The following is a 14,601-nucleotide window of genomic DNA, read 5'->3' as shown; positions in this document are numbered from 1 at the left end:
TATTAGGAAGAACTATTTCACAGTAAGGGTGGCCAGAGCCTGGAATAGGCTTCCCAGAGAGGTGGTGCTCTCACCTTCCCTGGACATCTTCAACAGGAGACTGGATAGGCACCTGGCTGTGGTCTTATGACCCTTGCCACCCCCAGTGCTCCTTCCTGCCCATGGCAGGGGGTCGGACTAGATGATCTGTCCAGGTCCCTTCCCACTCATTGATTCTACGATTCTATGATTCAGATATTCACTGCACCCTGTGTAGATCAGTGAGTGTGCTGGGTGCACACAGTACCTCTGAAAAGGCAGACCTTTAAGAATTACATTAAAACCCCTAAGGTCTCTGTTACTAGTAAGATTCAAGATTTCTATTTTAAATCCCTAATTACATGGATTCAGGGTTTTGATCTGTGTGTGCCTCTCTCTAATCCATAAGCTTTTAGGCAAGAAACTTGTTAAACACAGCATGAACCTTAAGGTACCATATTCTGAGAGCCATTCCCATTACTAGTAGTTTTAGATATACAGCAGTCATTTCAGGACCGTAAAGTGTGACTGCATGTCTTATTCTATCAATTTGGAAAGCAAACATTGTCTGCTTCACTTGCCATATATAGTCACAGTAGGTTGTTTCACTTTTTCGGGGGGGGTATGCTTTTTACGTACAGAGGAGGTCCTGGGGAAGCCAACAGGGGAAACTGCAAGTAAGGATTACTCATGTGAATTCAAGTCGAAGAATCAGGCTCCACTTTGCTCTTGGGGACATTGCATGTCTAGTTATCCAAGCTGATGCTTGTGATTTATTATTATGTATGTTCAATAACACCTAGGGATGAACCAGAGCCATTTTTATAGTGCTGTGATGAGCAGAATGATGAGACATAGTTAGCTATGTTAGATGTGGATCTGTTAGATTAATTACATTAGCGAAAGGTATAGCATAAGCTTTCATGAGCTCATGTCATCAGATGTTGTGAAAGGACATGGACAAAGCCGTGTATAGAATGGAGAGAACGATTTGACTACAAATGGTAGGAAGAGAAGGGGGAATGGGAATGGGCAGAAGATGCCAAGGACCCATCATTTCTAGGTGCTGTTGAAACACACATCCTAAGCTGAAGTGCTTTCAGACTTAACAGAGCAAACATAGAAAGGGGGGAAGAAAGAAGATATCATTTGCATTTTATAGATTGGGAACCAAAGTGCACAGAGACTAATTTGTCCAAAGTCACACAAGGGCAGAGCCAGGACTTACTACTTGAGACCAGAACTTTATGGTCCCGGACCAGTGCCTTGACAACCTGACCCTTTTTCACTCTGTTGTTAAAGGGAAATTGTAAAAAGAAAAATCTAGTGTTTTTATAAACCAAATGCCTGGGTTATAACAACACGTATTTCATTCATAAAACTGAATGAACTTTTAAAGAGACAGCATCTTTTTTTCTGTTATTCGAGTGCTTTTTACTTTTCTTTGGCTGAAAAATGTGCCTCAGATTAAACTGTGTCTTTTTAAATATATGGTCAATCTCTTAGCATCTCATTTCAAATCCCCATGTGGGATAACTGTGAAATATCTGGGTTTTTATATCTAGACAGAAAGTTTTTTGTTGATTTTAAAAATGATTGGCTAGATATTTTTTTAATTTTCCAAACCTGACACTTGACCTCTCATTTGATCTAACAATTTTTTCTTTAAATTGCCATTTTGGAGATATAGAAGTTGCTTTTTATGATGGTTGTACAGCAAAAGCTTTGTTATCCAGCACCCACGAGGAATCGGGGATGCCAGATAACAAAATATGCTGGTTACCTGAGAGGCTGCCCCTCCTGCTGCATCCGGTGTGCCGCTGTCCCTCCTGCTGCGAGGGACAGGAAGGGGGACAGAAGAGAAAGGGGAAAAGAACTATTACTGTGGGGGCTCAGCAGCACAGGGAGCTCAGCAAAACCAGAAGTGCCATGGCGGGCACTTCCAGTTTCGTTTTTACCTTACAAGCCAGCATGCCGGTTAATAGAGCATGCCAACTTGTAAAATGCTGGATAACACAGCTTTTACTACTATATGTTAAAGTGATTGTACTCTGTGTGTGTGTGTGTGTGTGTGTGTGTGTGTGTGTGTCTGTGTATGTGTGTATGTGATTTAACTAGTTGCTTATGTATATAATACCTTATAGTTCCTACCTCTTACTAATACTGTCAGCTATGATTTATCAGATGTGATACTTGAATTAATGGTCCTTTGGTTTAAATGAAAAGGAACTGATAGCACACTGATTTTAGAGAAGCTTTGGCTCTGGAACACAGTACTTGTACACATTTGGTACACTATGGTCCTCAGAGGTTTAAGGAATACTTTCAGTGTCTGGGATATGGGGTGGGGTTATTCTGACCACTGAGTTAGGGAGAGACATTACACACAAACTGGTTTAAGTGATCAGAAACTGGTTTAAAGCTGTAACAGAACATAAGTTCAGTGTGCATAAACCAGTTTCAAAATGGCTGAAACTGGTTTAAGATAAACCTGGTTGAATGTAGTATCAGACTTAACTGATTTGGGTGAAACCAGTTTATGCAATATCTGTCCCAGACCCGTTCCTGGTTTCAGTTAAACCAGAGTCCCCTAGCATCCCAGATGCTTTGCAGCCCTGGGCTATCTGCTCCAGAGAACAGGGCTGACCCCATCCCTCTGCTCCCTAGCCAGAGCTCTGGTGGAGACTGCGGGAACAGCAGGGTCTGCCTTGCTCCACCCCCCACTCTCCCCACTGCTCACTGCTCAAGCAGGGATTCCCCCCTCCCTCCATTCCATCCCCCATAGCATGGACCCCAGCCCCAAGGACCCTAGGAATGTGGCATGCTAGCTAATGCAGAGAGGTGTCTATATGTGTGTGTGTCTCCAATTTCACTGGGACAGGCAGACAAAACAATGTCTACTTAGTGCTTTTTGGAGCTAATCAACAGATAAGCTGGTAATGTCTCTCTGTTCCTTCCTTGGAACAAATGAGAGAGGCTTTTGTTTTGTTGATGAGCTGATAAAAGCTGTGTTATCAGCCCCCTGATGGCTCCGTCACCTGTCAGGTTTGCAGACAGCATGAAGAAGCAGGGAGAGGGAGATTGAAAAACTCAGTATCATCAACATATGCATACACTGCACACCCCACTTTGCCTCAGAGTGCTAGCCAGGGGCTGCAGTCTGGCAACACTCCTGCCCATCAGAAGCCATCCTGGAAAAGCCTGGGATTGTGCAGGCAGGGTGGGGGGTTATACCCCTCCCTAATCATAGTGACCTGCCAGGGCCTGGCCACGCTGCCTCTCAGCTCAGCTCTGTGGAAGAGAAAAGAGGGCTGCTCTAGCACCCCTGAGCTTTTATCTTGAGCCACTGCAGGCATGTGCCTGCATTTTTTCAGTTCAGATGGAGTGTTGCTGTGATTACAAACTGATTCAGCCTAGCCAGGTTAGATTAACCTGCAAAGATTGAATCAACTCAGGTTCAGTCCTTTTGAATGTCTGTCCCTACCCCTGGAGAGCAGGGTCTGGTGGGGGGGGACAGAGCTTACCTGACAGAGCTCTCCTCACTCTGACTGCAGCTGTTTTGCTGCAGTTGCTTCAGCAGCAGCATGGGCTTATATTGCTGCTGCTAAGAAACAGGTAGCAGCACAGGCTCCCTGGGGCCCTTCCTGGTGCCCTATTCTCACCTCTCTCCAACCCCTGGGCTCAAAGCTGTGCCTCCAATGGCAAAGCCTCCACTGTGGGGCATCATTCCACCCCTCTGGCTCCCAAATGTGCTGCTGAGTGCAGGATTGCACTTACACAGGTCCTATGGCTGGGTGGGGACAGTGTAAAATGGCACCCAACATGGCAAAGACTCCTAGGGTAAGTACCATATTAGCACCCCCTCTAAGTTGGCAGTTGCAGTTGGACCCCTATCACTCCCACCAGAGCTATGCTACCAATAGTTTTGATTTGCTGACTTTTGTGGCATGCTGGAAGGCCTCTACGTTCTCTCAGAATTTCAAAGAAGGTCTGGGTTGAATAGAGTATAAAAGATCATGGAGTATAAGATAGAGGTATAATATTTCTTACAAAAAACTACTTGATTTAGAGAATACTATTTGATTCATAGACTACTACTTGTTTAGAAACTTTGAATTCACATACAGGAGATAAGATACAATTTGGAGAAATGCTACAAAGGCTTACACTAGTCAGGTAACACAGTACACATGGAAACAGTTGAAAACTGTGGTTATCTCAATGACCAAGAGTGACCCATGGAACAAAAGTAGATAACCTTCTGGCCCCCTGAATAATAGTCATTGATATTAGAGGGGTCTTTAAATTATCAGACAACAACACAAGAAGATTGTGTGTCTGGAAATCGAAGTCAGCAGAGTTTATCTTGTGGTTGTACATTTTAACAGCTTACTAATATTGTAGTAAATTCATCTTTTTTAATCTTTATATATTTCTGAAAAATGGTTGGGATGTAGAAACCAGTGGGCCAAATTCTGAGGCCTCTATTATACAGGAAACCAGAGTGTATGATCATAAATGGTTCCATATGCCCTTTATATCTGTGAAATAAAAATCTATGTAATCACATGAATTTATGGTCCCCAGCCTCCTAAGACTAACCATATGACCCAGAGTCAGATACTACTGTGTTCTTGTACTGAGAGTGAATGTTATAACACCTTAACCCTGGGCAGTTTCCAACACTGAATTTCACAGGCAAGTTGTGACATAAAGTCTCACACACTTTAATTTGAAACGATCAATCTTGCTTGCATTTCAACCTATAACAGATGTAATAATTTCAATCTCTCTGTATGAGCTTGCCTTCGCTTAAAATAAGCTGGTATAAAATGTTCATATCAATAAAAACTGAAATAGGTAAATACCTAAGACAGTCAGGTTATATGAGAACATTCTCCACTAGCAGTAGCATTTATACATTTGACATTTATACACACACATGCACACACTTGATACATTTGAACTAGAGTTGTAAGATCCAGAAAAGCATTGCACTGAGTTACCTCCTGGCATAGCTTTAATCAGCATTCTAGTTCTACTTAGAAAAATTAAAACCCTAGGAAGACTCTCAAACAACAAAGTTCCTATCCCTCTAGAAAGAGACACATCCCCTTTCTTAATAAAGTGGAGCTGTTTGACTTTCAATGGGAATTGGGTTCCTAACTATCTTCGTGTTTTTGAAAATGTCTCCTAGAAAAACAAAAAAGGATTATAGGGCAATCTGATTTATTAAACATCTGGAAGTGCTCTTTAATCTCTAAACTTAAGCTCTTCATCAATACAGAAAATTATGCAGTCTCACCAGCTGTATAAGAAACTGTCTGCTGACAAAACATTCTGAATAACTGTATACTTTTATGAGACAGGATTTGCATTACACATCTGCTACAGAGCACTGGGATCAAATAGAATGGGTTAGATGGAAACTCTTGTTAGTAGTTGAGGAGATAAGCTGCAATATAAATCATATGATAACAAAATGGGATAAAAGGCACAGAACAACTAGCCTGTCCTGAAAAAAGGAGTGAAATATAAGAAAACATGGAATGACTTAGGAGGGGTTCCAGGTATTTTATAACATGGCCATAGGCTTCAGTAGAAAAATTAGATATTAAATAATCCTGTTCAAAAGAACTCAACACAGACCTTCTCCCACTGTGATGCTTATGACTAGATTAGCTGAATCCTTTAGAAAACCTGGCCCTTCAGGGCATGGCTGGAGTACATCCTTGTTGAGTCCAAGATCCCTGCTGGGATTCAGTCTTCAGCCACTTGCTCCTGCTCTATATACAGCCAAGCTTGGTCATTTGTCAGAGTAGATCTGAGTGCATGCCCTAACGCTCTCCTAAGATGGAGAGGCTGAGAGTGGCTTTGGGACATGGACTCAGGGCTACTCTAAGTCATCAGTGCTACTTGAGTATGCATAGTGAATTGCTAAGGTCAGATTCACAGCACCAGTCCCAGGCTCAGTGGGGGAACACTATGGATGTACCCTAATTTTAATACTAAATATAAACTCTTGTAACTCTTGTGTATACCAGAAAGGTTCCAATTGTGTGATGTGAGTTCTTTAGAAAATCAACTTCCTAATGTTGTCACTAAAACACTGCAACATAAGAAATATACATGTTTTCAGTACACTTCCTATTCCAAAAACACTTGTTTAATTTTAACAGCATGCTAAGTCCCATTGCTTTTATCTAGACATTGAAAGAGAAGCAGCATGTTTTTTCTTTAGCAGGGGTAGGCAACACCTGGCATGGGTGCCAGAGCATGGCACTCGAAGGCATTTTGCTTGGCATGTACACCTCAGCACAGATGGAAGGGGCCAAGGCTGTGCTGCCACAACAAGGATCAGGCCCCTGCCATCTGCCTTTGGCACACCAAAATATTACAAGTTGAGGTTGCAGGTGTTTTTGGCACTATGCCCAAAAATGTTGGCAATCCCTTTTCTACAGAAATATTTCAAAATTATTTTAGCCCCCACAAAAATATTTCAGCTGAAAACTCCAAAAAATATCGCCAAAGATTCAGGTGATCATTATCAAAGATAGAAAATATTCTGAGCAAGGCCCTTGTTCCCCAAATTTATGTCATCTACTAAAAAAAATGGAATTTTGTTTAGGAAAGCAGAAACTTTATTAAAAAATTCCAAAAAAAAATCTTTGAAAAACAAATTTTTCATCAGCAACATTTCAGTGAAAAGTATTTTCCTAGCCCTAGTTTTATCCCACTAATTATCTTGTTATCCCATTAAATACCATGATGATAAAGATGATGATCAGCATAGTGCTTCTTCCTGCACCATTTTAAGCCAGAAGTGAAACAGTAGCAGCCATCCCTATCCTGGGCTCATTTTCCAAGACTTTTACAGGCTTTTATAGACACAGATTGTTTTATCTTAATGACACATTTTTATAGGGGCACAAAGGCCAAGCAAACAGATGTCCATGCCCTTTGTCAACCCACAAATGCCTAGGTTTGTGATATTGACAATGTACTCAACACCCTACCCCAACTCAACATAGGGAAAAAGGCCCTCATCTTGGATTTGAGTAAAAGTCAGTGGGGTTTTGGGGTGGGGGTCAGCACATAGCTGCTCTTGCTGCAGCCCCAGTCTGGGCTTGGGATCACAGTCAGAGCTGCTTCTGGGTTATTCGCTTTCCCTGGCTTGCCAAAGCCATTCTTATATGGGTAGTTTATTATTAGGCATTCTTAAAATATGTGAAAATATCTCCTCTTCTGTATTACTTGTAGTAGTATAGAACTAGTGTGGGTAGTTGCGCCTATTCTAGGACCTCTTCATTATTCATTCTATCAGTCTATGTTACTTAAAATATTCTACATGGACAATTTCATTTGTAAGCTGTTTAACATGGATTGAATAAACTTAATTTTCCAGAACTCTGCTCTATATCAGTCATTGACTCTGAAGATCTTAGTTTTGGTGGTGTTGCTAATCACACTGGACTTTCATAAGGCATTGAGCTTTTGAAATACAAAACTTGCTTTGTCTGTTCATCAGCAACATTTCAATGAAAAGTATTTTCCTAGCCCTAGTTTTATCCCACTAATCATCTTGTTATCCCATTGAATAAAGCTTACATCAAACATTTATTCAACAACACCGATGCTACCCAGGTATGTAAATGAATTAATAGTTCTTAAGGTTTCATTTTCCAAATAGAAAAAAAATCTGTATTAAATTAACTTTCATAATTTCCATCCTTGATTTTTTAATAATAAAACTGATTTGCTTGGAAGGATTTGCAAGACCATATGTTTTTATTATGTATCTTCAACTGATTTAGTTATGGGACAGATGTTATCTAGGAAGTCTCTAATCTCACCATTTATTTAGGCAATACCTGGTTCTATACTGACAATCTGTCACATAACAACATCAATAGCAACTCCAGACAAGTTACGGGACAAGATACATTTCTTGCCTGACACCTGTCTTAATATAAATCAATTCATTACCTTCTGTTTATTTTTACCTCACCTTTTGCATTCTGATAGAGATGTTTAATAATTTGAATTATTATGCAGAAGACTTTACAGAGTCTGTTGTCTGCCTCTCTGACTGGCTTTCCACACTATCAAATGCCTTTTGGAAATTTCCAAAATTCATGACTACTGGTAGCTGTCATTCATTACTTTGTATTACAGGATTGTGCAAAACCACAGGGGATGCTACTGCAGAAAGAAAGCAAACTAAATTAAATTGACTTAATGCCTTTGCATGAAAACCTGGTTTGCATAGGATCAGTTTGGGCAAAAGCCTGTTTGTTGCTCTTTAACTCTGCTATCCATGGCATCTCTAAATCTATTCAGGATGGATGCACAGAACACTTTCTCTGGGACTGAGAGCAGTGTAATTCTGTGTCAGCTGTTGCAGTCCTTCAAATCTCCATTTTCAGGCACTTGATAATGAGATACAATCCTTCCCTCACATCAAATTGAAGAGGTACATCAGGATTTCCATATTATCTTCCCCAGTTACCTAAGCACTTCTGCTGTGATTTATCTGGTGATTTCCTGTTCTTCAGTCTTTCACTGCATTCTTTAACTATATCCAGAGTAATTTATTCACAGTGGGAGCTTCTACATGTGCCCTTCTGGCACCATTTCCTGCGCTGTCATTTAGTATTCCAAAAGTAAGTACTAAATGATGGCGAAGTGACACCCCGTACTGCACCATGTGTGTAACACCATTATTTTTAGCTGCTACATTGCTGTAGCAGTGAGCTATACTTTGGGAGCGTGTCGCAACAGTGACATAGCTGCAGCATCAAGGCTTTTGCCTGTAGACACTACGTCGCTATATGCATTGCTATAGCAATATAGCATCATGTATAGATACTAAGCATCAAGATGCCATCTTCCATACATTATCACATTTAAATATTATTTGCGGGGGGAAGAGGCGATTTTCTAAACGATGACATGGAGTTGTTCTGTCCATCTTTTCTTTTGCTTATCTAAGATAATAAGTTTTCCCTTGTTGACTTTCCCTGCTATAGCTAACAACCTCTAGCAAGTTCTTTAGTTTGATCAAGTGTTCACGTCTCCCTTCATTGCTGCCATTCTGCTTCTAAAGCTGAACCCCCATTATATGCTCTTTTATCCTTCAGACTGATCTTTCTACTGCTTTATCTTTATCCTCATATTCCTCTTTTAATTGTTTAGCTTTCTCTGCCCCTAAGGCATCAAGTAGATTTAATTTAGCCTGTTCTCTTTCTGCAAATCCCATATGGTATTGCTAATCTGCTTGTCTTTCCTACCTCTACTAAAACAAGGATGGTCTCTGCTCTAGTAATATAAGATTTTACAATGGTTGTTCATACTTTAAAAAAAAATCACCAAATATACTTTCTCCCAGAACACTTATTTGGAAGCTGGAATTCAAAATCCTTCCTTTATGACAGCCTACACCTCTCTCTGCTGGGAAGGAAGCTAAGCTCTTCTCAGCCAGACTGGCTGACCTGCTCCACTGGGCTTTAAACTAAGCCCACTGGGGGATGGGGGGACTACCACCACTGCTGGCCCGCTGATCGACCCTTGCAAAGCCAGCAGACCAAGGCACTTAAGGGAGCCCACCCCTGCCCCAGCCCTGGAACGAACTGTAGGGAAGGCAAGGGCCCCCAAGAGGACATTTAAAGATGAACATGGTCCCTCAGGGCTCTGTCCTAGGGCCTTTACTTTTTAACATCTTCTTCAATGATGTGGACATTGGTGTCAGAAGTGTCAAGTTCTCTGACGACACCAAACTCTGGGGTAAAGCATCCACACCTGAGGACAGGAGGGTGATCCAGGCAGATCCTGAGAGGCTCAGCCTTTGAGGCTCTTTAGAGGGGGTCTGTCTGCTCCCTCGGCTGGGTCAGCTCACCCCAGCTCTTCTTAGGCCTCCCGCGTTGTTCCCTGGAGTCACTGTCAGCAGCCTCTCATGCCAGTTCGGCTGCTGCTTTTATCCCCTTTTTGCAAACCGGCCAACCAGGGCTCAGAGTGGCTGGTCCCCCACTCTGGCCATCCCCCTTCCATGCAAATGAAGGGACTGAAAACCCATTCTTTCGACTGGCTTCTGCTTTTCCACAGGGCAGGGCAGGACTCCCCTGCTTCACCCTTGGGGTCGCTCAGAGTTCACCCACACTGTTTCTAGCCCAGGGTAAGTATCTCAAGCAGATCTGGTGAGCCCACATTGGCAGTCTGTTACAGGGAGAAATGCAAGGTGCTCCATCTTGGGGGAACCGCCCCCCCCACATCATGCTTATAAGGCTCGGAAATGCTACACTTGCTAGCACCATGACTGAAAGAGACCTGGGGGTCATGACTGACCACAAGATGAACATGAGCCACCAATGTGATGCTGCAGCTGGCAGATCGAACAAAACTCTGGCTTGCATCTACCGACGCATCTCAAGCAAGACCCAGGATATCGTCTTCCTGCTGTACTCATCCTTGGTGAGGCCACAGCTGGAGTACTGCATCCAATTGTGAGCTTCACAATTCAAGAAGGATGGGGAGAAGCTTGAGACAGTGCAGAGGAGAGCCACGTGCACGATCAGAGGGCAAGAGAACAGACCTTATGATGACAGGCTGCAAGCTATGGGACTCTTCAGCCTGGAGATGTACAGGCTCAGGGGTGACCTGGCGGCAGCTTATAAGTACAAAAGGGGTGTGCATCAGGGTCTGGGGGAATGACTGTTCACCAGAGCACCCCAGGGGATGACAAGGTCCAATGGTCACGAACTCCCAGAAGACCGTTTTAGGCTGGACATGAGAAAAACTTCTTTACTGTCTAAGATCCCAAGGCCTGGAACAGACTCCCCACAGAAATGGTCCAAGCACCTACGCTGGACACTTTTAAGAAACACTTGGACGCTTATGTTGCTGGGGTCCTTTGACCCTAGCTGACTTCCTGCCCCTTAGACAGGGGGCTGGACCCGATGATCTTACAAGGGTCCTTCCAGCCTTAATGTCTATGAAATCTATGAAATAAAAAGTAAAATCTTCATGCCACTGACAGGGAACTGAACAGTGAGAAGGCTTTGCTCCCTAGCTGCTGCTACTCAATTACTTAATACATGAAAAGCTCTCTTTTAATTCATTCTGGCTGCATCTACACACAATGCTGACTGAGCATTTGTAACGGTGCAGCGATTTACTACTTGTGTAAACAAGCACTAAATTACTGCGCAGTAACCTGAATTACTGCACAGTAGCACTGACAAACATCTTTTTTGTGATGCTACTGCGCAGTAGCCTAATACTACTGCACAGTACCGTCGCATCATGGTTTTTGGCACATGATGCTACAGCACAGTAATATTGGGCTGCTGCACAGTCAGCATCTCATGTAGATGTGGCCTTTGTCTTTCAAAACAAGATGTATATTTTATTCTGGGGTATACGGTATTATCAGATGAGATCCACTTTATGGATCTCATTATAAGGACAGAATGTCCCTACATCAATTAGATAGTTCAGCTGACTTAATTCCTGAATGCACTCACCATTATTGTAAAGTGACCCACTTCTGTGTGTTCCCAGTATAGCCCTCTTCCCCATAAGGGAATTCATACCTCTTACTGAGACTTTCATGTACTGGGGCCATCCTGATGAGGTCCTGCAGGAAGTTATAGAAAGTATTCTTTCTTTCATTACATTTAAGGCACAGGATTGAATGACGGTCTGTTTCAAATAGTGTAGTTGAAATCTGGCTCAAATAATTCTACTGTTAAGTGATTTCTAGTTAAAATCTTTCTACAGTATCATATAGGATCACTCAAATTTCTTCTCTTCCTAATCTAGGGTTGCTGAATAAATCATAGTTTTATTGTTTCTCATTTTGAATAAATCTGGACAGATGAATATATTTTTAATAGGGAGTCTATGTTACATTGTTCATGTTTCCATTTCAGTGTATGATTCCATTTCTTTAACAGGTTTTGGCTATTTTCTGATCAATTATCTGCATTTGGCATCTTATTGGATGTTTTTAGACTCAGACTTAAGAATGTATATAATTAAATATGTGCTTAAATACTTTGTGGGATACCTTGGGATTTATGTAAAGAAATGAAATACCTGTAAAACTGTCTGTCCCTCATTCTATCCAGCCAGCCAGTCATCTCTCTAGACCCTTGTTGCTGTAACATCTGAATGCCAGAAAATATTTTAAAGAAGAATTGGCTATCTAGTAAAACAAAAATAAAGCAAACTATCACAGAATTCTGGGTAAATCATAGCATCATAGAAAGTTAGGGTTGGAAGGGACCTCAGGAGGTCATCTAGTCCAACCGCCTGCTCAGAGCAGGACCATCCCCAACTAGATCATCCCAGCCAAAGCTTTGTCTAGCCAGGTTTTGAAAGCCTACAAGGATGGAGCTTCCATCACCTCTCGGGGTAACCTGTTCCACTGCTTTGCTACCCTCCTAGTGAGAATTTTTTCCTAATATCTAACCTAAACTTCCCTTATGGCAACTTGAGACCATTGCTCCTTGCTCTGTCATCAGCCACCACTGAGAACAATCCAGCTCCATCCTCTTTCAAACCCCCATTCAGGTAATTGAAGGCTGCTATTAAGTCCCCTCTCAGTCTCCTTTTCTCTAGACTATATAAGCCCAGTTCTCTCAGACTTTCCGCATAAGTCATGTGCCCCAGGCCCCTCACCATTTTTGCTGCCCTCCACTTGATTCTCTCCAGTTTGTCCACATCCTTTCTGTAGTGGGATGCCAAAAACTGAACACAATACTCCAGAAATTACTGCCAGTGTCAGTACTGACCAGAAAAAAGAAAAGAAAAGAAAGAAATGACTTTAGCCACCTAAAACCATTTTTGGAAAGATGGGGGGGAGGTAAGCACTATACTTTTTATCATCATATTCATGTAATTATTCTTTTTCTAGCATCATTCAGAGAGCTGCTATATATAATGCTGTATACTATAAGCCCTAAACCTAACTTCTAGGACAGCTTTCAGGAAAATTATTAAAGTATATCCAAAAGTGCATACCTTTGGAGCCATTCACTTCAGCTGCTGTATTTGTTAAGTAGTTTCTTGCGAAGAAGTACAGTTCAGCTTGCAGTCTTGCAAAGGCCCAGGAGGGGAAGCATTGCAGATGGCAGATCCTTGTTATGCTAGGGGAACTTAACCACTGCTACTCCTTTTGAGAGGATACAGAAACCTGCTGTCTCTGTTGCAATATTCTGGCCAGTGCAGAAGAGCATTAGAAAATTTTCTACCCCTCTCCCCCCACCTCCTTTGTCCTTTTTGGAGATGGCACCATTGTATGAATAGTTAAAACTCTCAAGAAAAGGCAACGCCTCCAGTAATGGCTGGTCCTTACCGTGGAGACCCTTGGATCCCTCCCTTGTTAATTAGCTATTCATTATTAGCCAACACATCCTCAAGAAAAAAATCATTGAAGGGAGTTAAATGGTTCAGACAGAATCCAGGATGGGGCTATGATTTTACAGAGAAAGAAGGGGAAAATCACCTTTTTGTTTTATACAAAATGGTCATAAAGCAGGGTCATTACTAATCTCTCCTTTGATGACCTCAGTTAAACTGTTCAATGATCATTTCCTGGCTTCATGGCAGTGAAGCTACTGTAGGTCATGTTACCGGATGGCTTTGCCAGCTTCATTCACGCACTGCTAACAAATTCAGCAGACAGTCTCAGTCGGCAACCAACAGATAAACAGCCACTCAGACTTATTTTTGTGACTTTAATTTAAATCAAAGGTTCTTGGGCAAGCGCCCTAACCAGTCTCTCTTCCCTCCTGCAGCTCACATTCTGCTGTTCATCCTAGATACAACCTAAATGACAAGACCCTTTGTGCATCAAACTTGTACCTTATGCTGCTCCATAGAAAAAAAGTCTGCAATTAAACTGTGCAACACTTGACAAGCAGTATGTTTTGCTGGCCCTTCTGAGGTAATTATATGCCAATAGGTACTGAGCACAATGAGAGGTGTAATATTAGGTAAGTACTTTCATACACTGCAAAGTATAATCACAGGCAGTGCAAATACAGTATGATGAACTATCATGAGAGTTACATATTTCCAGAGTGTAATTGGAACCGTATAGCTCTGTCTCTCTATATTGAGAATAGCTCTAAAATGAATGGGCTTCAATATGCTGTCATTCATTCCAGCTAAACACCAATCTAAGTCGGTTTCTTTTGATTTGCACTGGTGTAAATGACAGAAGAATCAAGCCCTGTATATGATTCCAGGTAGGTATAGACTGCTAAAATAGCATGCAAAGTCCTTTTAAGAACAAAAAAATCCCATGGATTTTAAAAGCTATGTGGTGCCTAGGTGTTCCTGTAGTTTGCTGGAGGGGAGGTGAGTGCTTGCAAATCACTTCTTGTGGGTTCTGCACAGCAGCTGGAAACAGTTGCAGCCCATGCAATGCCCCAGGAATGAGTATAGTTGCCTTCTAGCTCCTTCTCTAAGCCAGTGCTCTCCAAACTTTTTTGATTGCGCACCCCTATCAGTGAAAAATATTTGAGCACACACCCCCAATATATGTAGATTTATATTCACACACCCCATCAATAAAAAATG

The 14,601-nt window shown here is 41.9% G+C and overlaps 1 long non-coding RNA gene across 1 annotated transcript; it reads left to right on the top strand.

Annotated features, from left to right (window-relative positions):
* The first annotated feature begins 235 nt into the window (after positions 1-235).
* On the top strand, positions 236-12,818 carry LOC109322394. The gene is made up of 2 exons (XR_002104378.1): positions 236-695; positions 12,752-12,818. It is a non-coding gene; the product is annotated as an uncharacterized LOC109322394 (long non-coding RNA).
* Positions 12,819-14,601: the final 1,783 nt, after the last annotated feature.

This window comes from Crocodylus porosus, unplaced genomic scaffold, assembly GCF_001723895.1.
Source record: "Crocodylus porosus isolate Cpor-Errol unplaced genomic scaffold, CroPor_comp1, whole genome shotgun sequence".
Lineage (NCBI taxonomy): Eukaryota > Metazoa > Chordata > Crocodylia > Crocodylidae > Crocodylus > Crocodylus porosus.
The sequence above is the reverse complement of the archived record's forward strand: the minus strand, read 5'-3'. Positions and strand labels throughout refer to the sequence as shown.